Source organism: Lissotriton vulgaris, chromosome 4_1, assembly GCF_964263255.1.
Source record: "Lissotriton vulgaris chromosome 4_1, aLisVul1.2, whole genome shotgun sequence".
NCBI classification, from domain to species: Eukaryota; Metazoa; Chordata; class Amphibia; order Caudata; family Salamandridae; genus Lissotriton; species Lissotriton vulgaris.
The window spans coordinates 427,021,954-427,046,665 of record NC_141691.1 but is presented as its reverse complement, the minus strand read 5'-3'; positions in this window follow the sequence as shown (position 1 = coordinate 427,046,665).

Below are 24,712 nucleotides of genomic sequence, written 5' to 3'. Positions count from 1 at the left end.
GGTTGTGATAGGCGGGTGGGCGGGCCGGCAGGGAGAGCAGCCCAGCTGGTCTGAATAGGGCACGCAGGGACTCCTGGTCCCTGGAGTCCCTGCTGGTGCTCGCAGCCCTGCCGGTCAAAGGAAGACTGCCCCCTTAAAGATGGTACTTTTGCGGTATTTACCGCGCTGCGGGACCCGCGAAGCGGGTCCGGCGAGGCGTTGGCGTGGATAGATGCTGGCTCCAAAAGGAAGTGCTGGGTGGTGTCGGCGTTCTACGACCAGGTAAAGATCCCACTCGCTTGCTGGAAGAGCCGCCTTTTAACACTGTGGGCGGGCGGGCGGGGCGGCAGGGAGAGCAGCCCAGCTGGTCTGAATAGGGCGCGCAGGGACTCCTGGTCCTTGGAGTCCCTGCTGGTGCTCGCAGCCCTGCCGGTCAAAGGAAGACTGCCCCCTTAAAGATGGTACTTTCGCGGTATTTACCGCGCTGCGGGACCCGCAAAGCGGGTCCGGCGAGGCGTTGCCGTGAATAGATGCTGGCTCCAAAAGGAAGTGCTGGGCGGTGTCGGCGTTCCACGACCAGGTAAAGTTGTTTTTCTTCTCTTTGCTGCAGATGTTTCAATCTCAAAAGCTACTGTTTATTAGTTAATACATTGATATTTATTGTATTAGATGACTGATAGGGATGTTCACACAACAGAACATGCAGGCAGCAGGGAGGAAAATTATTGGGAAGACTGTATTACAAACAAGAAAGGATCTGACCGCAACAGAGAAAAGTTCACATTGTTAAAATACAATTGTAAGCTGGTAATAGGATGGGGAGTAGACCTGTACCCAGGAGAATACTGAACTCTTATTGGTCAACATGAAGAAAAAAGTTTATCAATATTGCTACTGTTTCGTCACATTGAAAATATGTGTTTATATTAGTGTGTGTTCCTAGACGAGGTAGCGCAGATATAGGTAGATCTTGGCAAATTCTTCCACTCTTCGATCCAAAGCATTCCTATGCTATTCCCTTTTCTGACTATCAGAGAGGAGACTCTGCACTAAATTTCCAAGATGTCTCTTTATGAGAGGTCTATGTTTATCTCTCAATTTGCTGTTATTTGAGATGAGAATAATTTCTAGCTTATGCTGCTAAAGCTTTGAGCTTATACTCTATTCTCTTATCAGAAAACCTTCATGAGTTTCAGAACTGGCACAAGTAAAACATTTTCACACTTATTTTGAACAAGCTAGTTATATTTAACTATATTAATACCTGTTCTGATTTATTGAATTGATTCATCTTATCACTAAATTGATTGATCGATTTTTAATTTCCTAATGATTTTTGGAGAATAATACTTTAATGAAACAAGTTAAGGCGACCTCTGCTAGTTGAAGAATAAACTGTGAGGGTACCCTATGGGAACAAGGTCTTTCTTCCAAGTAGGCCTCAATCACTTGAAGTGCCTCATCTTGGGGTATCTGCGTGTATAATGAGGTGACGTCAAACAACACCATCCATTGGGTCAACTCATCAAATTCATGGCATTCAATCTTATTGATTAAATCAGCCATGTCACGCACCTAAGAAGGTACCTCAGTCAAGAAGGGTGTAAGAAAAAAATCCATGTATTTGGAAATGGGCTCTAATACAGAATCACTCCCGGACACTATTGGCCTGCCTGGGGGATTAACCAAAATCTTATGTACTTTGGCTAAAAAATATAATACTGGGATCCTTGGGAACTTTTTAGACAAATATTCAAACTCTTTCGGACCCAAGAATCCTCAGTTGAACCCTGTTCTCAATATTACAAAATAAACCTCTTGAGTATACTTAGTTGTATTATCCTGGTTGTTCACCTGCTGTCTTCTTACAGACACATACATTTCCTTAGGCCAGATGACTACAGCACCGCCTTTATCCACTTGTTTTATCCCCACCGATGTGTCCTGTTTCAAACTCTCAATGGCCAATTGCTGATGTCTCGTGATATTACGTTTAATGAAGACTTTCTTTGTTTCTAATTGGCTGATGCCCGATAACACCTCTTGTTCATTAGCCAAAATGTATGTTGGTACTTTAGAAAGTTGGCATTTTTCTGCTCCTAAGACCTGTTTGCCAGCTGCCTGTTTCCAATACATGTCTGGGTGAATGACAGCTTGGCCTTGTGCATTCTCTCTGGAAAACCACACAGGTAGCTTAGGTGTGCCTGATGGGCCATCAAATCCTGATGGGTCATCCTGGGCAGAATGGGAAGTAAGTGCTGACACTTACACCATGTCCTGCTCACACACAAAGGACTACTTATTCACCTAGAGGGTGTCTGGAGCCAGAGCAGGGGGGAAGGATGGGAGGATCTCTGTGCACTTCAAGCCCCTCTTCGAAGCATTCCAACTTAAAAGACACCACTTGGTATAAGAACTGGATTTCTGACCCTACCAACTCAATAGACTTCTGGACCTGTGAAGACTCTGCCAAGAAGAAGGATTGCTGTGCTGCTGAAGGACTGCCACTCTGTTGGACTGTTGCTCGGAAAGAAATGCTTTTTGGCTGGGCGGATCTGCCGGCTGCCTGCTGTACTCTCAACCTGGGTGAGAAGAACTTGGCCTACACCACTTGAACCCAGAGTGAATTCAAGGGGTTGTCTGCTTGCCTCCTGTTCTGAAGTTAAAGGGAATGAAGGACTTCAAGCAACCCTGGAACAGCAACTGGACTCTGCCATCTGTGAGCTTTAACCTTCCAACTGTTGTCAATATAATATATATATAATTTAAATATATAAAGAATGGCAGAAATTAATAAGGAGGTTGTGAATCAGTAGGAATTAATAAGAAAAAACCTATTAAAGGAGATACAAGTGGCAGATCAAGAGTCTTTAAGATAGGCTTTAGGCAAAAGGAGAAATAATGATGAGGAGGAATATTTTTCAGTGTCTGAGGAGGAGGACCAGTATATTGGTTCAGGTAGGAAGTGCCTTTCATGATGAGGAGAATTATTTGTCTGTGTCAAGGAGGAGGGCGGGAATAAGGGTCTATGTGAGAAGTGTCTTTCAAAGAGGAAACACTTGGAAGAATTAGCAAGTCAGAGTGGAGCCCAAAGCGGCTCGCATAGCAGAGGTACCCAATTGATGCTGAAAAGGATCAGCATCCAAAGGAGAATGCAGGGATGGCAAAAGGAAGATCATAGAAGGATCTAGATGACAGATGTATAAGATGTGGGGTACAAGCATGGGTTGGACGGGAAAAGCGAGTTGAGTGTCAGAAGTAAGGTGAAGGATACAGTTGCTGATCCTTCTGGTGAAAAGCGATTTAATCCCAATGATATTAGGCACCAAGAGAGAAGGATTGGTGTTTGGAGGACTGCATTTCTGATTATATAAAATCGTGATTGTGAAAGTCCTTGGTGAAAGGATGAAAGGAAGGTGATGCAGGCGGAGTGTTCCAACCCTGTTATTGATGAGAAGGCGACTATGACACCGAATGTGGACCCAGAACTCATCACATATTTGTTTAAAATTGGCAAGGATCCAAGAAACGGATTGGAAAAATCCCTGAAACAATGTCAAGATAGGGTATTTGATGCATTTGGACCATTGGCCTAAATCTTTGATGTTGTGGAAAAGGCATTTTTGAAAGGTTTAGACGTGGATTTGGCCCTGTTACATGGATGTTGCCAGTGGCCCATCTGTTTATTGGGAAACGCAAACACACACCTTTTAGCCAAAATACAGAAAGGAGTGCTTATGTGTATTAACCCAAAGCTGAGTCATTTGGCTAGTAAGAAATCTAGTGAGGATGCATGATGGACTTTAGGTCTAGTGAGAGGTTTGTGGAATGGAGACTTGTTGGCTCATCCATGGAAACAATAGAATCAATCAATCAATCAGGGGATTTGTATAGCGCGCTACTCACCCAGAGGGTCTCAAGGCGCTTGGGGGAGGGGGGTCCGCTACTACTCAAACAGCCAGGTCTTTAGTTGCTTCCCGAAGAACAGGTGGTCTTGGGTCAGACGGAGGTGGATGGGGAGGGAGTTCCAAGTCTTGGCTGCCAGGTAGGAGAAGGATCTTCCTCCCATGGTGGTTCTTCGAATGCGTGGAACAGTGGTGAGGGCGCGGCTGGTCTATTGTAGCTGGCGGGTGGGAGTGTAGAAGGTCAGGCGGTTGTTGAGGTACCTGGGGCCCAGGTCATGGAGGGCCTTGTGTGTGTGGGTGAGGAGTCGGAATTTGATTCTCTTGCTGACGGGGAGCCAGTGGAGGTCTCTCAGGTGTCCGGAGATTTGGCTGTGTCGAGGGATATCCAAGATGAGTTGTGCGGAGGCGTTCTGGATGCGTTGGAGACTTTTCTGGAGTTTGGCTGTGGTTCCGGTGTAGAGGGTGTTTCCGTTGTCCAGTCGGCTGGTGACGAGTGCCTGTGTGACCGTCTTCCTGGTTTCGGTGGGGAGCCATCGGAAGATCTTTCGGAGCATACGCAGGATGTTGAAGCATGATGATGAGATGGCGTTGACTTGTCTGATCATCGAGAGGGAGGAGTCCAGGATGAAGCCCAGGTTGCGTGCGTGGTCCGTTGGTTTGGGAGCGCTGCCCAGGGCAGGGGGCCACCAGGAGTCGTCCCTGGCGGAGGGTGATGATCCAAGGATGAGGACTTCCATCTTGTCTGAGTTCAGTTACATCATCCACTCGGCTAAGTCTTTCATTCCTTCGTGTAGGTTGGTTCTGGTGGTGGCTGGGTCGTTAGTGTGGGAGAGGATAAGCTGGGTGTCATCGGTGTAGGAGATGATGTTGAGGTTGTGTTGGCGTGCGATGGCAGCGAGGGGGCTCATGTAGACGTTGAAGAGGGTGGGGCTGAGTGTGGATCCTTGTGGTACGCCGCAGATGACTTCGGTGGCCTTGGATCTGTACGGGGGAGGCGGACTCTCTGGGTTCTTCCGGTGAGGAATGAGATGATCCACTCTAGTGCCTTCTCTTGGATTCCGATGTTGCTGAGGTGCTGCACTAGGGTGTGGTGGAACAAAGCCAGATTTTGTATTAGAATTCAATGTGAGCAACTTAGGTTGAGGAATGGCTTGTTTAGATCGGAGACTGGGGGAGGTGCACTCCGTTGGAAAAGGAGAGACACAAAAATTGTTTGGAGATACAAGCAGGGCCTTGCAGACTTTCAGGACAGACTTGAGTGGGAGATCTATATTGTTGAGAATGGACAATGTGATGGCTGTGGAGTACATAAACAAGTTGGGAAACAGGTCCAAATGTCTATCGAAGTTAGCAAAGGAGATGTGGGAGTTCTATTTGGAACACAAAATAAACTTGAAGGCAGAATACATTCCAGGTGACAAAATGTGATAGCAGATTGGGATTCACAAAATGTGAGATATTACAGTGATTGGAAGAAACAAGAGGATGTTTTTCAAGATATAGTAGAGATGATGGGATTTATGGAACGTAGATTTGATTCTACAATTATTTCTGGGATGACCAGCTAATAAATAATTAGAGGTGAGAGAATTGTCATGGAAGTTGGCTGCCTTGCTTTGCCTCATTGGTTCTTCTAAGTGTATCGAATTTGAGGGCTCTGGAGAGGTTGTGTATGTTTTTTTCAAACAATGCTTGTGGCTTTTCAGGTTTGCAGATGTCCAGGTCTATTTTTCATCCAATATTTAATGATCCACCTAATTTATGCATAGTGGGATGTTTGAAATAGTACAAGAGTAGTTTGTTGGATACGAGAGGTGCATGAGTTGAAACCTGTTAAACCTTTTAAAACTGCTACAATCACAAGATTAGTGAAAACAGCGATAAAAGAAGCAGCTGTGGCTGAGTCGAAGTGTATAGCTCATTTAGTGAGGAGAACTATTGCAGGTAAATTTTGTATGATGGGTGGTCATTTGGAAGAAATTTTGAAAGCAGCTGATTGGTCTTCTGTAGAGGCATTCAGGAGGTTTTGATTTAAATCTGTAGATACGTTTCAAAATGTGTTTTAAAAACTTTGAACATGCATAATGCTAGCCTCCTGTCTTGACATAAAATGATGATTCTGGTTACTTAATAAAGAACCCACCCTTCACTTGTGAAGGATTTGGGGTTGTGGATTGCTAATTTTATGTAATGCTGTTGTTTCAGATCTTTGAATTGAAAACATTTTCTTTTTCTGCTGATGTTGAGATTTTATGAATTGTTTTCGTATTTTGCAGATAGATTCAAAGAAAGAGTTTATAGGAAAGTCAAGAAGAGGAAGAAGGTGGAGGTCAAGCAGTTTTTTTAGAACTCAACATCATTTTTTCATTATGATGTTTATAAAGTTTAATTTGGAAAGGGTTAATGCATAATGTTAGCATACTAGACTTTAACAAAACCTCTATTCTTTATAGTGTAAACCTAAAAGAATCATACTTCTTGATGAAGAATCTTGTTGTGGCCTTCTTTGATGCAATTATTCTTGGACCAAATTACTACTGTTTCTCCTTTGTTGGCCTGTTTGATCACTATTGTGTCATTAATTTGTAATTCCTTTAGATCAGGTTGTTTGTTTTTAAGTTATAATATTCTTACAAAATTTTGTTTTGCTTTTAAAAGTTTGCTGATGGCCAAAAAATACCAACTGTTCGAAAGTGAGTACCTTCTTTGGGATGGTATTTGAGGGTGGATAAAAAGTAGATATGTTCCGTAATCTGGAGAGTTTTTCTTCTTAATGGTATTCACTATTCATGATAAATGCTTTCAAGCAGACGTTTTGGAAAATTTCAAGTGATTCTGTGTGAATTGACAAATGACAACCCTTTCTCAAGTATCACTCTTTCCTCTTTAGTAAGACTTCTTGGAAACATATTTATAATTGATTATCTCATTGGTTTTTGTAAAACTGGTGCAAAGTGCACATTTTCTATGGCTGATTGTTAGGTCTATATTGTCCTTGTCCTCTTTGGTGGACTCTCTTTTATCCAGTCACTGTTTGGCTATCTGTGATTACTTGTTCAAATAATGGAATCTCATCTAGTAGCTTTTTATAGAGCTGTTGTGCTGTTTCTATGGATAAGACCTAGGGGTGGGAGGAATTGGCGTAGTCGCCCTACGCGAAATTCCGCGAAACGGTAAGAGATCTCCGTGAACATGCAGAAATTCCTCGAACATGCGGAATTGCTTGTTCGCAATCGCTCTTTGCGTGCTTGGGTGGAAATATCTCCTGAACAAGCACTTTGAGAACGCGAACAAGCAAAATATTCTGCAAAGCCACGGAACGTAGAATTTTGGCTAATTACCCAAATTCTGCAAATTCCGTGAGCGGAATGAAATTTGCTGCCCCGGCCTAATAAGACCAAAACTGCTCTGTAGAAAGCAATTAGACTCCATTATTTGAACAAGTAGTCAAAGATAACCAAACAGCGGAAATCATTTTTTGGATATGATTCTCGGTATATGATATTGTCTCCCTTTCTGGCATATTTAAGTGGTCCACTTAAAACAATTAGGTCCATGTTTGACTGAATAATTGTGGTTCAAATTTTGTCTCTGCAAAATGTAGGGGGTAGAATTCAAATAAGAAATTCCCACAAAATCAATGAAACTGTATCATTTTATTTTATTTTATTTTTACATTGTTTTGCCCAGTTCTTGGTCCTGAGAAGACCCCAAAATTATGGCTTTAAAATCATGTTAACATCAAGCATCATGTATTGTAGCAGGATCTTTTCCTTTTTGTGGCAGCAACCTCCTAAGACTGGGTGCCTGTTTTTGGTGCTGAGGGACTACTTTTAAAATAAGTGGAGCATTGCTATTACAACAAAGTTTGGCTTCAAAATCATAAAGAGGGCAGGGCGTATCTGGAAACAAATATCAAAATTTATGGGAATCACTTGAGTTACACAATATATGCCTTTGTGGCAAGGCTCACTTATTACAAAATATACTAACGAAATTATGGGGCACGAGTGGAAGGCTAAGGGTATAACCAGCATTGGAGAGTTCTTCGGAGGAAAACAACAGACGCAATGTTTGGATATACAACAGAAGTTTGATATACATCCTAATCAGTGTTTTAAATTTGTACAGGTTAAAAGCATCCTAATGGCATACAGACCCAGGGTAACAATTGAGAAGATACCCTTGATGGAGTTAATTAGAACTAAGTCATGTAAAATAGGGGGTGTATATAATCTTTTGTTGGCAATGATGCCAGATGATTTGGAAAAAAATGAGACATCCTGGGCAGTAAAACTTAATAATCCAGATATAGACATTTATAGGAGTCTGGAGCTGTCTGCGGAAACTCTCTTAGTCTCCAATTTAAAAGCAGAGCTGTATAAGACTGTATTTAACCTATATTTTACATAGGCAAAGGTTTTTTCATGGGGGAAGAGGAAGGATGATCGGTGCCCTACATGTGGGGAAGGATCGGCCACATTACAACATATGTTCTTTGATTGTGATCAACTGACTCTTCTAAAATCTGGAATCCTGGGTTTCTGGAGATCCTTTTTTGGTAGGAGTTTTGACCTAATGGCTACATTGGCAATCTAGGGGTATTACAGAGTTAGAACTACCCCACATTAAATTTCTGGCTTGGGAGTAGTCCACACTCTTTTTAACACGCACTTTCCCTTTGCTACATAGTTTTTCACGTACTTACCAAGGGGACCCAATGAAGGCAACTGGTAACCGACTTTAGTTGGTGCCTGAGGGTTCTTCTTCTCACTCACCGAAATTTCCTAACCCACTTAATTTTTCTTTTCCTCTTCTAATCATTTGGTGGTGGTTATTGAGAGTTGACATCCTCTTTGTTTAAAGTATTACTAAGGTACTCTTCTGTTGTTTTGATATACTTAAAAGTGCACCAAAATTCTATAAATTGCAAACTCAAGGAGTATGAATGTGATGTAACTGTATTTTGTTGCTTGGATTCCGATTATGAGCTGAAGGGTTCAGTGTGCATGATTCAAAAGCAGGTGACCAGTTGTATTGGCTGATGCTCAAAACTGAGAAAGATAGAGATTACTGGTTTTTCAAACAGCAACTCATTTCCGGTTACTCAAGAATCATTGCTGCCAATTCTTTGTTGGCAAAAAAGAATGTGCATTTTGTTTGCCTACCATGGAATCAATTTATGTATTGAAGCAGGCATTTGTGATGGAATCAATGTTAGGGCAACCCAATCATGATCTCCAATAGTATTATTCAGCATTGAGAGTTCCTATGGCTTGCTAAACTCCTTGCTGCAGTGCTGTTCACGTCAAGCTTCACCAGTACTGTCATTCCCATTACTAAGGTGATTCCAGTCTAATTATAATCCTAATAGTTCGACATTCACCTGCTGTTAGGAAACTCTGCACTGTGATTACATATGATGTCCTAAAGATAAAGGCCCCATTTATATCTTCATATCATTTTACAATGTATTTATCATATAGTACTCCGAACTATCACTAGTGCTACGTTTGAGGATAGCAATAATGGCCTTTTTGTCCCTATCCCCATTTTTCTGGCAGTCCTCTTATCCACCCTGTCCATTCCAGGGCAGGAATGAGAAATGATTAGTGAGCATAAACATGCAATCTTGTTTCCCTGGCCGCATCTTGTAATTCTGGGTTTCAAGAAAGGCAATAGGGTAGATTCACAAACGCATTTATGAGTATGAAAGTAGTACTACCTGAGTACCCTTTGTAAATGTTCCCCGAAAACATCAAACTTTCTAATAAAAAATAATACAATGAGGGCATGGTCTTTTCCATTTGAACTAATTCTATATGAATATGACTTAAAGATACATATTTTATTTCCATTATGGCTGATTAAGAAAACATAAAATAGTATCTTGTATTTGCTAATGTGGGACCGATTTAATTTTATTTCAAGTAACTGTTCATGCAATTATTGATCAAGGAGTATCGTGCAAGTGGCCAACTATGGGGCATATTAGCAAGGACTTGCGATAAGTATCGCAAATCGCGCTTAGCGCACATTTTTTTTATTGCTGTCTATCGCTGGTTCTTATTGAGGAGAAAGCGCGTTATTAATAACGTTTTTCTCCAATGTGATAAAATATCCAGCGATAGCACCGAAATCCACTAAAGACACAAGTAAAACAGCGATAAAACATTTATCGCTAATGTAAAGCTTGCTAATAGCAGCAAAGGATTCAGCCTTAGAAACCACCTACCATTTTGAATAATGGCTAAGTCAGGAATTTTAGCAGGGGTTAAAATTTCTGCGATAACCCCGGTTAGCGCAACTTTTTATATCGCTAGCCGGGGCCTCATTAATAAAAGGCGTTAGGTCTGTTAGCGCCTGTTTCCGTGGTCTTTTGGTCTGGAACGCATACTTTGCATTTCTTTGGCAATAAATATCGCTGACATGCAAAGCAGCCCCCAAAACGGACTCTTTTCCCAGAAAGCTGTTGCTAAAAGCTGTAAGCGGCAGCTTGCTGATAGGGCGATTAAAATATCATCGCTTTATCAGCAAAAAGTGCCGCTAAAGCGGCGAATATGCCCTTGCTAATATGCCCCCATGTTTTCACTTTACGTCTCAATGATTTTACTTTTCTTCATTCCTAACATTGGTCCATGTGGAAGATGGCATCACAGTTCAGTTGTGAAATAAGAAATGCAAAAAAACAATATTGACCATGATATTACCTAGGCAAACTATCACTTAACAGATAGCACATACATTCTTTCGAGAACCTGCTCAGCTTGCAGACCACATGTGTGCAGATAACATGGAGGTTTTGGAGGGTAATCTCAAAGGGCCTTCCGTTCACTAGATTTGAAATCCAAGTTCTAACTCCTTGTTATCACACCCCTCTCTTATATCAATTTACTTTGACTAGTTGCGAAAGATATACATATTTTTTACCACCATTATCCTTGCCTGTATTACAATCTTTCAATTCCCCCCTGAGGTTCACGGTTTCATAAGCAGAGAGGTCTTTGTTTCAATAAATTATGGGTATAATCCTGCTGAAAACAAACAGCTTGATGTAATTAAGTTTTTTATGACGTACAATCAGGCTTGGTGAGCTAGGTGCAGTAATACTCAGATATACCATTCACTAGGTTTCAGTTCATGGTTCTGCTGCACACTTCTTGATTAGTCTCTGTGGATTTGTTCGGTGTCTGAGCAGTGTCATTTGATTCTTAAACCTAGAAAAACTCTCCTTTTGGAAAGTAGCTCTTAACTGTTTCGTGCTAGCCATGATGAATTCACTAGTGCCGAAAGATTCGATGCCAACGTCTTATACTGTAACCAGATGTTCTGCTAAATTCCCTTTCTTAGTAAAGCCATTAGTCTATAATCTGGCTTACAAAAGGAGCAACTGCATCTGCTCAGCTATTAAATTTGTTTGTAGTTTATAAAGCAGTTTTTTTTAAAGATGTCTAGAAACAAACGTAGGGGCATATTACCAACAACTAGCGATAATTATCGCTATGTTGGCTTAGCGGCAATATTTTTATCGCTGAGCTTCGGCGATTTTTATCGTTTAGGAACCTTGCTATTATCAAGGTTTATCTCCTAAGCGATAAAAATTGGCCGAAATGCATGAATATTGCTGAAAAGTCAGCGATATTCATGTATTACCGAGCTAATGCTCTTAGTAATGTTATTCACCTACCATTGATTAACATGGCTAAGAACTGCTCAGGGGCAGGTGATAGCTTTTGAAGATATTAGCGCGAATATCTCCAAAAGTTGGTAATAGGAGATAGCGATGTTAGCGACAAGTCGAAGTTTCTTAATAATGACACATTCGTTATTGGTTTTAACACTAGAACACGTCATACATTGACTGACGCCGATTATTAAAACCTTGACAAAGCAACTGACAGATTTGACAGATCTTCTTTACTTATTTTATGCGGCCCGATTGGTTTGGTTGGTGTAGGGTTGTAATTGCACTCAATACTTTCTGTGTCATTACACGGACACGGACACAAAAGGAATCAGTAGTACTTCAAGTCAATAGTATGGTAGCAGAGGAATCTGTCTGGTATTTTTAGTGTAAGTACTTAGGTGTGAACCTGGACTTCAACATGTAATTCTGTTAGCTAGCTCAAGGCACTTAAGAATACATGAGTCAAGATTTTCGATTCACGATGATCTCTTTCACATTCTCATAGATTTCTGCTGGTGATTGTCAATTCTCCTTTTCTATTCAGGAGATTGTTTATCTCCTAATGTTGACTTGAAAGCTGAATGTATTGTTCTGTTTCTCAGGGAGCCATCCTGAGAGAATGTTCTCTCTTTCTTCTCCCAACTGTGTCTGTACACTGCGTGAAAGCTAATTCACATTTTGATATGTGTTCAATATTTGTTTGAGTGCTTATAGTTCAAGCAAACAGCATAACACAAGTTTTTCATTAGTATTGAAAGTGAATAGCAATTACATTGCTTCTTTCTTTTAATCAAATGACAGACATCCTGTTTGAATAGGAAATATCAAGTTCAGTTGTTCAACTATTGGGATCTTCTGATTTTGATGTGGAGCTAATTCAGCATAGCCTTAAACTATGGAAGACATCCCCTTGTTTACTGTAAGTTGGAAGTAGACCCCACAACATTTTCAATGTATTCCTTTTGTCTTTTACAAGAGCAGTCATTTTCACCACTGGGAAGATCGGCCATATATTAGTCCACCTAATATTTGTAGGTGGAGGGGTTGCTAAGAGACTCCCATGAAAGTTTCAAAGTGAGTGCTACCACTAAATGCATTTGAGTGAGCATTTTACCAATGAGATCACTAGATTCCCGTGTCATCCCAGGTATCCTTCAATAGTAATACCTAGGTTTTAGCTTAGTAGGCATTATACCTTTGATTTGCTCTGCAATCTCTCTCCAAAATATTTGGACAAATCTGCAAGATCACCAAATATGGTCCATCGTTCCATTTTGACTACAGCCTCTCCATCATGTTTTTGCAGATCTAAAACTGGAATGTAACAATATGAGCCGGGATCAAGTACCAATTGTAGGAAAATCTTATAGCTATTCTCTCTGTGTTGTGCTCATATTTAGAACTTGGTGGCTCTCCTGTGCAACTTTGTGAGTAAACCTTTTAGACACTGCATCAAATTCTGGGTCACTGGCTTCCTGCAATTAAATACAAGCAGCACGGTTAGCGTAGAGGTTAAAACCGGCGATGCCACAAACAGTATGGCTGAGATACCCGCCACCCCCTCTCAACACAATCCCCAAGAAATGGGAAACCGGAAACAGTTCTTGAACTTTTGGAAGGCGGGAAGGGAGTTACCCTTCCCGGCCGTATTTATTAAAATATGAAACAAAATCAAAACATTAAAATAACAGTTTCATATCATGTACAATTTCATATCCACATTACGATGTTTGGCTAACCTTAACATATATCTAATACAAAGGTTCTCCTAGCCGATACTAACATCCTTACAAAAATGCATTTCAAATTGAAATTGTACATCCTAACGTTAAGGGCCAACGGCAAGGTCGTAACCGGTGTCAGATCCCTAAACCAGAACTCCCCCCTCACTTGTGAGGGGCGGCCGCACAGAGGACTGCACCTCGTGTGCCATACCAATTTCCCTTGTCTTGACGGGGGCCCCTGTTAACTCGACGCCATGTACGTGGTCGTCCGAGGACTCGTGTGAGGTGTCTAGAAGGTAGCGTAGACCCCCCTCCCCACCCTACACAACTTACCACATCTGCCGTCGCAGATGTCCTGGCCCCGGGAAATTCCCAGGAGGGGCCCGTAGCCCCTCCTATCCAGGGAGGGGCCTTGACCCCTTCCCTTTCCTTTAGGCGTCCCGTCCTTTAGAAGGGACCGCCTCCCCGTTGAGGGGCCAATGGCCACCTCCCCCCGGGCGCTCCCATCCGTAATGGGTGACGCCCCCCCCCTAGGGATCTTCCAATGACTGCTCACCGATCATGACCTTACCGCCCGACCAAACAATAAATACAACAAGATTAATGACTAAAAGAAAGAGACATTCCTACTTAACAGATCACGTCTCAACCTAAAACATCTAAACATTACTAATCACTCTGATGAAAGTCTTTAATAAAGCATACTGCACAGAGTTATCCACTTTATTGCAACCGAATCATAAACTTTATTCAGAAACAACCTGCAAGAAAAACTACTACGTAAAAACGAACTTTATACCACAACAACTTGCTGTCTTCAGGGGATGGTGGGTGGGTTCAAAATTGGCTCTTCGTTCCGTCTCGAGCTCACGTGCCGCGAGGAGGTGCAGCTTCAGAGCACAGGAACAAGAGGATGCTTCCTTGGGTTGTGGCTCCTTTTATTCTTCTCTGGGCGGGCGTGAACCCGCCTCCTCCCGCCTCCCGGGGCGTGGCGGACGGCTTCGGTGTCTAGGACAACCCACTCTTGGGCGGGAAAAAAGCGCGCCCCGGCTACGCCGCTTCGGGCATACCAGCCGAGACGTGCCTCCCGCCCAAAAATGGCTTCCCGGGGGGATCGGGGTACTCCACCATACGTTCGGGGGGACCGATTGGTCGCCCCTTTCCATATGGCTGAGATACCCGCCACCCCCCTCAACACAATCCCCAAGAATTGGGAAACCCGGAAACAGTTCTTGAACTTTTGGAAGGCGGGAAGGGAGTTACCCTTCCCGGCCGTATTTATTAAAATATGAAACAAAATCAAAACATTAAAATAACAGTTTCATATCATGTACAATTTCATATCCACATTACGATGTTTGGCTAACCTTAACATATATCTAATACAAAGGTTCTCCTAGCCGATACTAACATCCTTACAAAAATGCATTTCAAATTGAAATTGTACATCCTAACGTTAAGGGCCAACGGCAAGGTCGTAACCGGTGTCAGATCCCTAAACCAGAACTCCCCCCTCACTTGTGAGGGGCGGCCGCACAGAGGACTGCACCTCGTGTGCCATACCAATTTCCCTTGTCTTGACGGGGGCCCCTGTTAACTCGACGCCATGTACGTGGTCGTCCGAGGACTCGTGTGAGGTGTCTAGAAGGTAGCGTAGACCCCCCTCCCCACCCTACACAACTTACCACATCTGCCGTCGCAGATGTCCTGGCCCCGGGAAATTCCCAGGAGGGGCCCATAGCCCCTCCTATCCAGGGAGGGGCCTTGACCCCTTCCCTTTCCTTTAGGCGTCCCGTCCTTTAGAAGGGACCGCCTCCCCGTTGAGGGGCCAATGGCCACCTCCCCCCGGGCGCTCCCATCCGTAATGGGTGACGCCCCCCCCTAGGGATCTTCCAATGACTGCTCACCGATCATGACCTTACCGCCACAGGCCGGATAGTTGACCGGCTATCCGGACCCCCCACAAAACTCCTACCTAAAGGTCATGTTGCAAACTCCTTAACCAGGCTACGAGGTCTCCTATGAGTAAAGAATTCCCCACCCGGGACAAATGGACCCCATCCTCTAGATACATATTGTCCCCCCTGATACAACCATGAGGAATCGATTGCAATGTACTGGTACGGAACAGTCTACCAAGCTTGTTATTAATCTTTTTCACAGAATGATTTATCACAGACACTGAATTAGCCCCCCGCCACACTTTTCGTGGAATCATATGGGACCATGCAATCGTGCACCCTGGAACTCTCCTCGCCAACCAACTTACTGTGGATAGTATCGCCTCAAGAAGTAGTCGTCTGCCAGTGGTCACCAAATCGTTGCCCCCAAGATGTACTATGATTATAGATGGCGGTGACCTTGTCCGCCCTAACAAACCCTCAAGAAAATGTTGAAACTGGTCAATACAGAGCCCGCCCCTTCCGTAGAAGGTCACCCTGTACCCGTATTCCCCAGCTGTGTGAATCATGTCACCTGCTTTGAATACGTCCCCGGCACGCCTCACGTATGAGTGGCCCACGACCCACACCACTCTTTCCTCAGCCGGTGATCTCTGACCGCTGGTTCCCAGGTGTCGGGCCGACTGCACAGTCCGCCCCGCCTCGTAGGTTTGCGAAACTGTAACCAAACAAAAACAAGAAGCGTGAGTACATGATATCAGCTTCACAACATGTGCAACCGCACATACCTTTTGTAACAATTCGAGGACCAACGCCCCAACTGTTTCACTTTATCCACACTCAAACCCCTGGCTGTAGCCTCTGTAGCAGCCCCTATCCGGAAGGAATGAGTCCCAAACTCACCCGGGTTCAGGCCCGCGGCCGAAATTGCCATTGCAAGCACCCGCTGGAACTGAAACTTCGTCAGTGGGGTGGCATCTGCATGCCTCAGCAAGGTCCCCCCCCATGATGCCGCCCTCTGCGCCAAATACTCCTCAACGCATGCAACCGGGCACATGGGTGATCCGGGAATCCGCTGGACTACAACACTATCCCCGATCGTGCCTTGATCGGTCTTGGACCTGACAAACGAGACAATCATCGTCTCCCCCTTTACTTGAATGTGCTCTCGGCACAGTCCACCCCCCGTATCCTGCTTATTTTTTGCCACCAGTTCGCCTACCCGCATAGCCCCATGGAATGCTAATGCAAAAGCGGCCCGGAATAACACTGTTTCCCACTGGGATGAACATGTAGCAGGGAGTACGGTCAGTAACAGGGCCAACCTATCCAGACCTATCGGGTGCCTTTCATCTACTCTGCGACCCTCAAGGCGTTGCCACCCACGCAGCGCTTTCTGTACCACGAAAGACGCTGTAGGGTCCTGGATACCATGAGCCCGCGCCATGAAGGAAATGGCGGCCCGATGCCTCTGGGCCGTGGCCACCGATTTGCCTGCCCTGCGTAGAGACAGTAAAAACTTTATGACAAATTCTTCCTGACCCCAAAGCTCTCCCCTAGCTAAACCCAAAAAGGACCAATAGGAACGGAACGCCCCTTCATATGCCTTCCTTGTCCTGAGTGCTAAACTCTCTCCCACGAGGTTTTGTAGTTCGGGGCACCGAGAGACCAGAGAGCTTCGGGAAATGGTGCCGCCACCGGGTCCGCTGTGGGCAGAAAACCCCAGAAGGCCTGCATACGGAAACGAGAAAGCGCATCAGCAGCCTGATTCAGTACCCCTGGCACATGTCTCGCTCTAAAGAGCACGTTCAATTGCATACATAGTAAAACAATTTCCTTGAGCAACCTCAGGATCCACTTGCATCGTGCTGCCTGACTATTGATACACTCAACCACGGTCATGTTATCAGACCAGAAAACCACAGAGTGATCCCTAAACCCCTCAGGCCATGTTTTCAAAGCCACCAGAATAGGGAAAAGTTCAAGAAAAGCAATTTTACTTGTAAGTCCACACTCGTGCCACCATGACGGCCACGTTTGAGCCGACCAGTGATTGCCAAAGATGGCGCCGAAGCCTATACTCCCCGCCAAATCTGTCCACAGCCCCAACTCCTCGGAGGACACCGCCGGCTTCGTCCAGACAACCCGACCATTGAAGTCCGCCAGGAATGCCAACCAAATGCGCATGTCCTGGCGAATCTCGGCCGAGAGCCTTGTGCGGTGATGCCCCTCTTTAAGACCGACCATGGCTTGTGCAATCGAGCGGGAAAAGGGGCGGGCCATTGGCATTACTCTAAGGGCGAAATTCAACTGCCCCACAGTCTGCTGCAATTGATGCAAGTTCACCTTAGTTTCTCTCATACATGCTTCAAGCGAAGCCCTGAATTTCCGCACTTTTTCTCCTGGCAAGCGGAAGCAACCCTCTTCGGAATCGAGCTCTATTCCAAGAAACTCGAGCGAAGTTGAGGGCCCCACAGTCTTACCTGGCGCCAATGGCACACCAAACTGTCTCATCAAATCACAAAAATCATTTAGAGCCTGTGCACATTCTGTGTCCCCGGCTGCCCCCAGAAACAGAAAATCGTCTAGATAATGCATGACATGCTGAAAACCCGTAATCCTTGTGAATGCCCATTGCAGAAAACAACTAAATTTTTCAAAGTAAGCACACGATATGGAACAGCCCATTGGCATACATTTATCCATGTAATAGCGCCCCTGAAACATAAAGCCCAGGAGACGCTGATCGTCCGGGTGCACCGGGAGCAACCGGAAAGCGGACTCGATGTCAGATTTGGCCATCAGCGCTCCGGGCCCCAGGCGATTCAACATGGCGACCGCATCATCGAAGGATGCGTACCGCACCGAACAAAGCCCTGGGTCTATTGCATCATTAACTGACAAATCCCTCGGGGCTGACAAATTATGTATCAGCCTAAACTCACCCGGGTCCTTCTTGGGGACCACTCCCAAAGGCGAACAAACGAAATTAGGAACTGGTGGCTTGTTGAATGGTTCTGCCACCCGACCCCAGGCTACTTCTTTCCCAATTTTAGCTTGCACCATTGCCGTATTATGCAGGACCGAAAGTTGGTTCTTACACTGTGCTTTACCCTGAAAATTCCCCACCGGGATGCGGAAACCGTAAGAAAATCTCATCCACACCACCAAGAAGAAATCACTGAAGAAGCGACTGAACAACAACGCCCGCGACAGCAAGGAACTCTTCACCATCGTCAAGGAGTTCTCCAACCCAAGCACCGGCATCAACGACATCACTCCCTCACAAGATGTCTGCGACTCACTCGCCTCGTTCTTCCACGGCAAGATTGCCGACATCCACAACAGTTTCGGCGCACCATCCACGCACCCAACCGTCGCCCCTCCACCGCCACCCTCCGCACCTGGACCACGGTGGCCACCGAAGACACAGTCCGCACAATGAACACCATCCACTCCGGATCTCCGACTGACCCCTGCCCTCACCACGTCTTCAACAAGGCCGACTCCACCATCGCACCCCATCTCCGAGACGTCATCAACACCTCCTTCGTCACCGCCACCTTCCCGGAGAGCTGGAAGCACGCCGAGCTCAGCGCCCTACTGAAGAAACCTACAGCGGATCCCACCGACCTCATGAACTTCCGCCCGATCTCGCTCCTCCCTTTCCCTGCCAAAGTCATCGAGAAGATCGTCAACAGACAGCTTGCTGCCTTCCTCAAGACGAAGGGATCCCTCGACCCCTCGCAGTCCGGTTTCAGAGCCAACCACAGCACCGAGACCGCCCTCATCGCAGCCACCGACGACATCGAAGCCCTGCTCGACAACGGGGAAACAGCGGCACTCATCCTCCTGGACCTCTCTGCAGCTTTCGACACTGTCTGCCACCGCACCCTAATCCAGCGCCTCAGCAACATCGGCATCCAAGAGAAGGCACTGGAGTGGATCGTCCCGTTCCTCACCGGAAGAACACAGAGAGTCCGCCTCCCCCCTTTTCGATCCGAGGCCACCGAAGTCAACTGCGGCGTTCCGCAAGGCTCATCACTCAGCCCAACCCTCTTCAACGTCTACATGCGACCTCTTGCCGCCATCGCACGCCAACACATCCTCAACATCATCTCCCACGCCACCCAGCTGATCTTCTCCCTCACCAGAGACCCCGACACCGCCAGAACCAGCCTACACGAAGGGATGAAAGACGTCGCCGAGTGGATGAAGGACAGCCGCCTAAAACTGAACTCAGACAAGACGGAAGTCCTCATCCTGGGACCATCACCCTCTGCCTGGGACAATTCCTGGTGGCCCCCAGCCCTGGGCACCACTCCCAAGCCAACTGACCACGCACGCAACCTGGGCTTCATCCTGGACCCCTCCCTCTTGATGACCAGACAAGTCAACGCCGTCTCCTCATCATGCTTTCTCACCCTACGAATGCTTTGCAAGATCTTCCGGTGGATCCCAACCGAAACCAGGAAGACGGTGACCCAGGCCCTCGTCACCAGCCTATTGGACTACGGAAACACCCTCTACGCCGGAACCACAGCCAAGCTACAGAAAAGACTCCAACGCATCCAGAACGCATCCGCCCGACTCATCCTGGACATCCCCCGACGCAGCCACATCTCCATCCACCTGAGGAACCTGCACTGGCTCCCCGTCAACAAGATCACGTTCAGGCTCCTCACTCACGCACACAAGTCTCTCTACGACCTGGGCCCCAAGTACCTCAACGACCGCCTGACCTTCTACACGCCCACCCTAGCCTCGCCCTCGCCACCGTACCACGCATCCGAAGAGCTACCGCCGGAGGCAGATCCTTCTCCTACCTAGCGGCCAAGACATGGAACTCCCTCCCCATCCACCTTCGAATGACCCAGGACCATCTCGCCTTCAGGAGACAACTCAAGACCTGGTTGTTTGAGCAGTAGCAGGGACCCCCCCCAAGCGCCTTGAGACCCTTCCGGGTGAGTAGTGCGCTATACAAGTGTCATGATTGATTGATTGATTGATTGTGCTCAATGACTTTAAGGGCAGTGGGTAGGGTATGGCCAGAAGGCACGTCTAGCACTTGTTAGTTTCTATGTTATTTACCAAAAGTTACGAGAAGGCTCAGGTGCACAGGGCTGACTGTAGAACATTGCCAGATACCAAGAAATGTTTCTAGTAGCAAGTGTGAATGGTCTCAGGTCATGCTCAGTGGTTCCATGAATAGGAGAAATGATGTAGAGAAAAGATGTTATATAACTAACAAGGGAACCCGATCAAGTAGCCTTGGACCTCGGGTAATTACTTATTTTCAAGAACAAAGGTCTAGATGTAGGTAATAGCAAATTACCGAATGGTAAATACCGAATTTTACCGATTCGGTATTTACTAATCGGTAATTGCTATGTAGGAAAAAAAATCGGTAAAAATACCGTATCGGTAAGATTCGGTAATTACCGATTCGGTATCGAATCAGTATTTGCGTTTGATTCCTATGGGCCTTGAAGCCCATAGGATTCAATAGAAAATTCTGATTCAGTAATTACTGAATCAGTAAAAATACCGAATTTCCAAGGGGGACAGGGTGTCACTTTGACACCCTGTTGCACCCCTGTTTCTGGCTTGTGTGCCATGTGGCACACATACATGCCCTAAGGCCATGTATGTGTGTCACATGGCACAGGTGTACATGCACAGATGTGCATGTACACAGAAATTCGTAATTTACCACCCAATAGTATTGGGTGGTAAATAACGAATTTCTAAGGGCCTGTGGCACTGTAAACATATTGAATTACAGAATTGGTATATTTACCGATTCTGTATTTTACCGAATCGGTAAATTTACTGAATCGGTTGATATACAGATTCTGTAATTTTCCAGCCCCCTACATTACAATACCCAAATACCGGTCGGTAACGGCCGAAATCGTCCGTTACCGACCGGTATTTGGGCTCCTACATCTGACCCAAAGGTCCTTAGCCTAGCAAATGATAATGAAAACATTTTCACATAGACTTCAATGAGAGCTATGAGTAGTTATACAATGTCCAGCCGGACAGAGGAATATTTATTCACAATGAATTTCAAATGAATAAACAAGAATGGGAGAGCCAAATAGTTAAAAGGGCACAATCCTGTACCAAGCGTGAAAGAAGAAAATAGGAAGAAAATAAAGTATCAGGGAAAACGTGGGAGCAAGTGGTGGCTTAAACTGCAATATCAACTTTAGTAAGCTCAACCAAGCAGTATTCCACAAAACAATTTACACAATGGCTAGATTGTGGTACTGGTTAGAAAGTCGACGTTTCGATCCCTAGCTCCCTAGCGATTTAATTGTTCACCAAACGCTTTATTAAAAATAATAATGAAGTATGTTTAACATAAAAAAAATGTAGTAGGCAACCACACCAAGGGCCCGATGTAGGTAAACTCCAATTTACCACTTCTTAAATACCGAATTATACCGATTCGGTATTTAAGAAGTGGTAAATTGGAGGGGGGGAGATGTGGGTATTTCAGAATCGGTAAATTCCGAATCTGTAAGATTCGGTATTTACCGATTCTGTAAATACCGAATCGGTATCCCCCATTGATTCCTATGGGCCTTGAAGCCCATAGGAATCAATGTGCATTACCGAATCGGTATTTACCGATTCGGTAATTACCGATTTCTGCAAGGGTGCAGGGGGTGTCACTTTGACACCCTCTAGCACCCCCAATACTGGCTTGTGTGCCATGTGGCACACAGACATGCCCTAAGGGCATGTCTGTCTGTCACATGGCATAGGTGTGCATGCACACATGTGCATGCACACCTGGATTCGGTATTTTAACACCCAATTGGATTGGGTGTTAAAATACCGAATCTGAAGGGCCTGTGGGACTGAAAGTAGTCCCACCTACATCCCGATTTTTTAAAATCGGTAAACTTACCGATTCGGTATTTTTCCGATTCGGTAATTTTACCGAATCAGTAAAATACCGAATCGGAGAAAAAAAGGTCCCCTACATCTCAAAAGGCCAAATACCGGTCGGAAACGGCAGAATTCGGCCGTTTCCGACCGGTATTGGCCACCTACATCGGGCCCCTAGAACCTAAAGGCCTGTAACCTAGTAAAGAGGCCTAGATATTATTTAAGTTGACATCTGCAATGATACCATGAAGACCCATTAATATGGAACGCTTTTCAGGTTTTCAGGTTTTTAATGTCTTTATTTCAATAATAAAATCATAAAAGACAAATTAAGGAAACATTACAAAACATATCAACCACTATACAATATATTGGAAAGAAAAAAACATTAACCATGTTATTAAAATTACACTGAAATCACAGCTAAAACTGATTATTAAACCATGAAAATTTACAAAGACATAAGTAAACCTGGGGCTAAAAACTAAATGTACACATTATGCACAATTTACAGAATTTGATGGGATCTTACATAGTACAGTTAGGGTGAGTTCCTTCTGGCCCTTATTGCCCATGCCCAGCCTAAATATTTGGCCAAGCATATCACAAATATTTCTGAGGTATTAGTTTTTAACACCCAAATCGCCTCGGAGGACCTTTTACAAGAGAGGCGCTTGAACAGGGGTTTTAACCATGTAGTACGGGGTTCTGAGTACTGCGGGCAGGCAAACAATAGATGACCCTCTGTTTCCTTTTGACTTGGGCACCAGCAGCAACAAGAACTTGAGAATGTTTTGCCCCAGGACGAGGTGAAATAATTCAATGGTAGGGCACCCACTCGAAACTGATGATAAAGTTTCTTGTCCAGTGGTCTGGTGATGATATCCCAGTAAGTCTCACGGGAAGGGTCCAGCTTAAAGCTTAAGAATCTTCCCGTGAGGCTGCCAGAACTGGAAGTGATTACCAAAGAATGACGAGTTGAGGCCCAGAATAATTCTTTGAATTCTTTTTTGGATGGAAAAGTGTTGGTGCCTGGAAAACCCCACAGATGTTTTAAACCCATATCATGCAGACTCTTTTTCACCGTACGAAGCCAGGGGATTCTTTCAGAGCCCCCCATCGACCTCACTTCTGCTAACTCCTTAGCAAAGAGTATCAGATCCGGGGAAGTCCACAAACGCCTCCAGAGGGCCACTACTCTGAATCTTGCCATGTCATTAATTGGTGGGCAGCCCATATCATGGCAAAGGGGTATCGATGGAGACGATTGAGGTAACCCTACCAAGTTCTGAAGGAATTTGCACTGGGTTCTATAGAGACTAGAGAGGTCCATAAATCCCCATAGGCCAGCCCCGTAAAGTATGGCAGCATTTATTTTAGTATCATAAATTTTCATAGCAGGGATAATCCGTTTGGTAATGGATCTCTTCTGCTCGCGCAAAAGACAGCCGGTTAGTTGAGCAAATTTCAGCTGTTGGGCCGCGATTTGCTCTTTCCATGACAAACGGCGGTCCAAGGTGACCCCCAGATAAATCATGGTTTCAACTTGTTCCAAGTTGACCCCACTCAATTGTATGTTGCTACGTACGATGTTATTCCTGGTTAAAACCATAAACTTGGTTTTACCCACATTTATCTGGAGATCAATTTCCACAAAAAACTCCTCAAAACGGTTCAAGGCCCGCTGTAGGCCTATCCGTGTCTTGGATAGGAGTAGGGTGTCGTCAGCGAAGATGAGCATGGGAAATTTAGTCCCTGCTAGTGATGGGGCATCAGTATGGGTGGCCGTGAAGAATTTTACTACTTGGTCTATGAAGAGCAGGAAGAGAGTGGGCGCAAGGACACATCCCTGGCGCACTCCACGGGTAACCGGGAAAGAGTCTGTATATTGTCCTTGTCCTCCCCACCTTACCCTTGCGTAGTTCTCTTCATGCATTCTAATGATCAACTCTAGTAATTCTCCAGGTAAACCCAGGTCCCTCAACACCTGCCACAATTTACCCCTAGGTACTAAATCGATGGCTGACTTCAGGTCTATGAATGCTGCGAAGATGGTACCACCGCCTAGCGTAACCACCTTCCAGAAAATCATACAAAATCGGAACACCTGATCTATAGTGCTCGTCCCGGCTCTGAAAGCCTGCCTGCAGGGGAGACAGTATATTTTCAGAGACCATCCACCCTTGCACTCTAGCCAAGATCATTCGGGCAATAACCTTTTGAAGGCAGACAATTAAACTAATCGGGCGATAATTGCCCGGATTAGACCTGTCTCCTTTTTTGTATATAGGAAGAATCTCAGCCCCCTTCCATGTTTTAGGGATGAATGCACCATTTGCTATAGCATTGGCTATTTTGGTTATGTATGGCCCCCAGAGGTCTGTGTTTGTTTTAAACAAATCAGCTGGTATTTGGTCCAACCCCGGAGCTTTCCCCCGTTGAGTCAAACCAAGGGCCAACTCAGCCTCAATATTAGTAAAGGTCAGGGTTTCTCCACAGGTGGGCGTTACATACAGCTTGTCCAGCTTTGGAGGAGGGTCAGTGCCCGCCGAACTAAATTGGGATGAATAATGGGTTATCCAGGCTTCTGGGTACACATGACTGGTTGGAGTT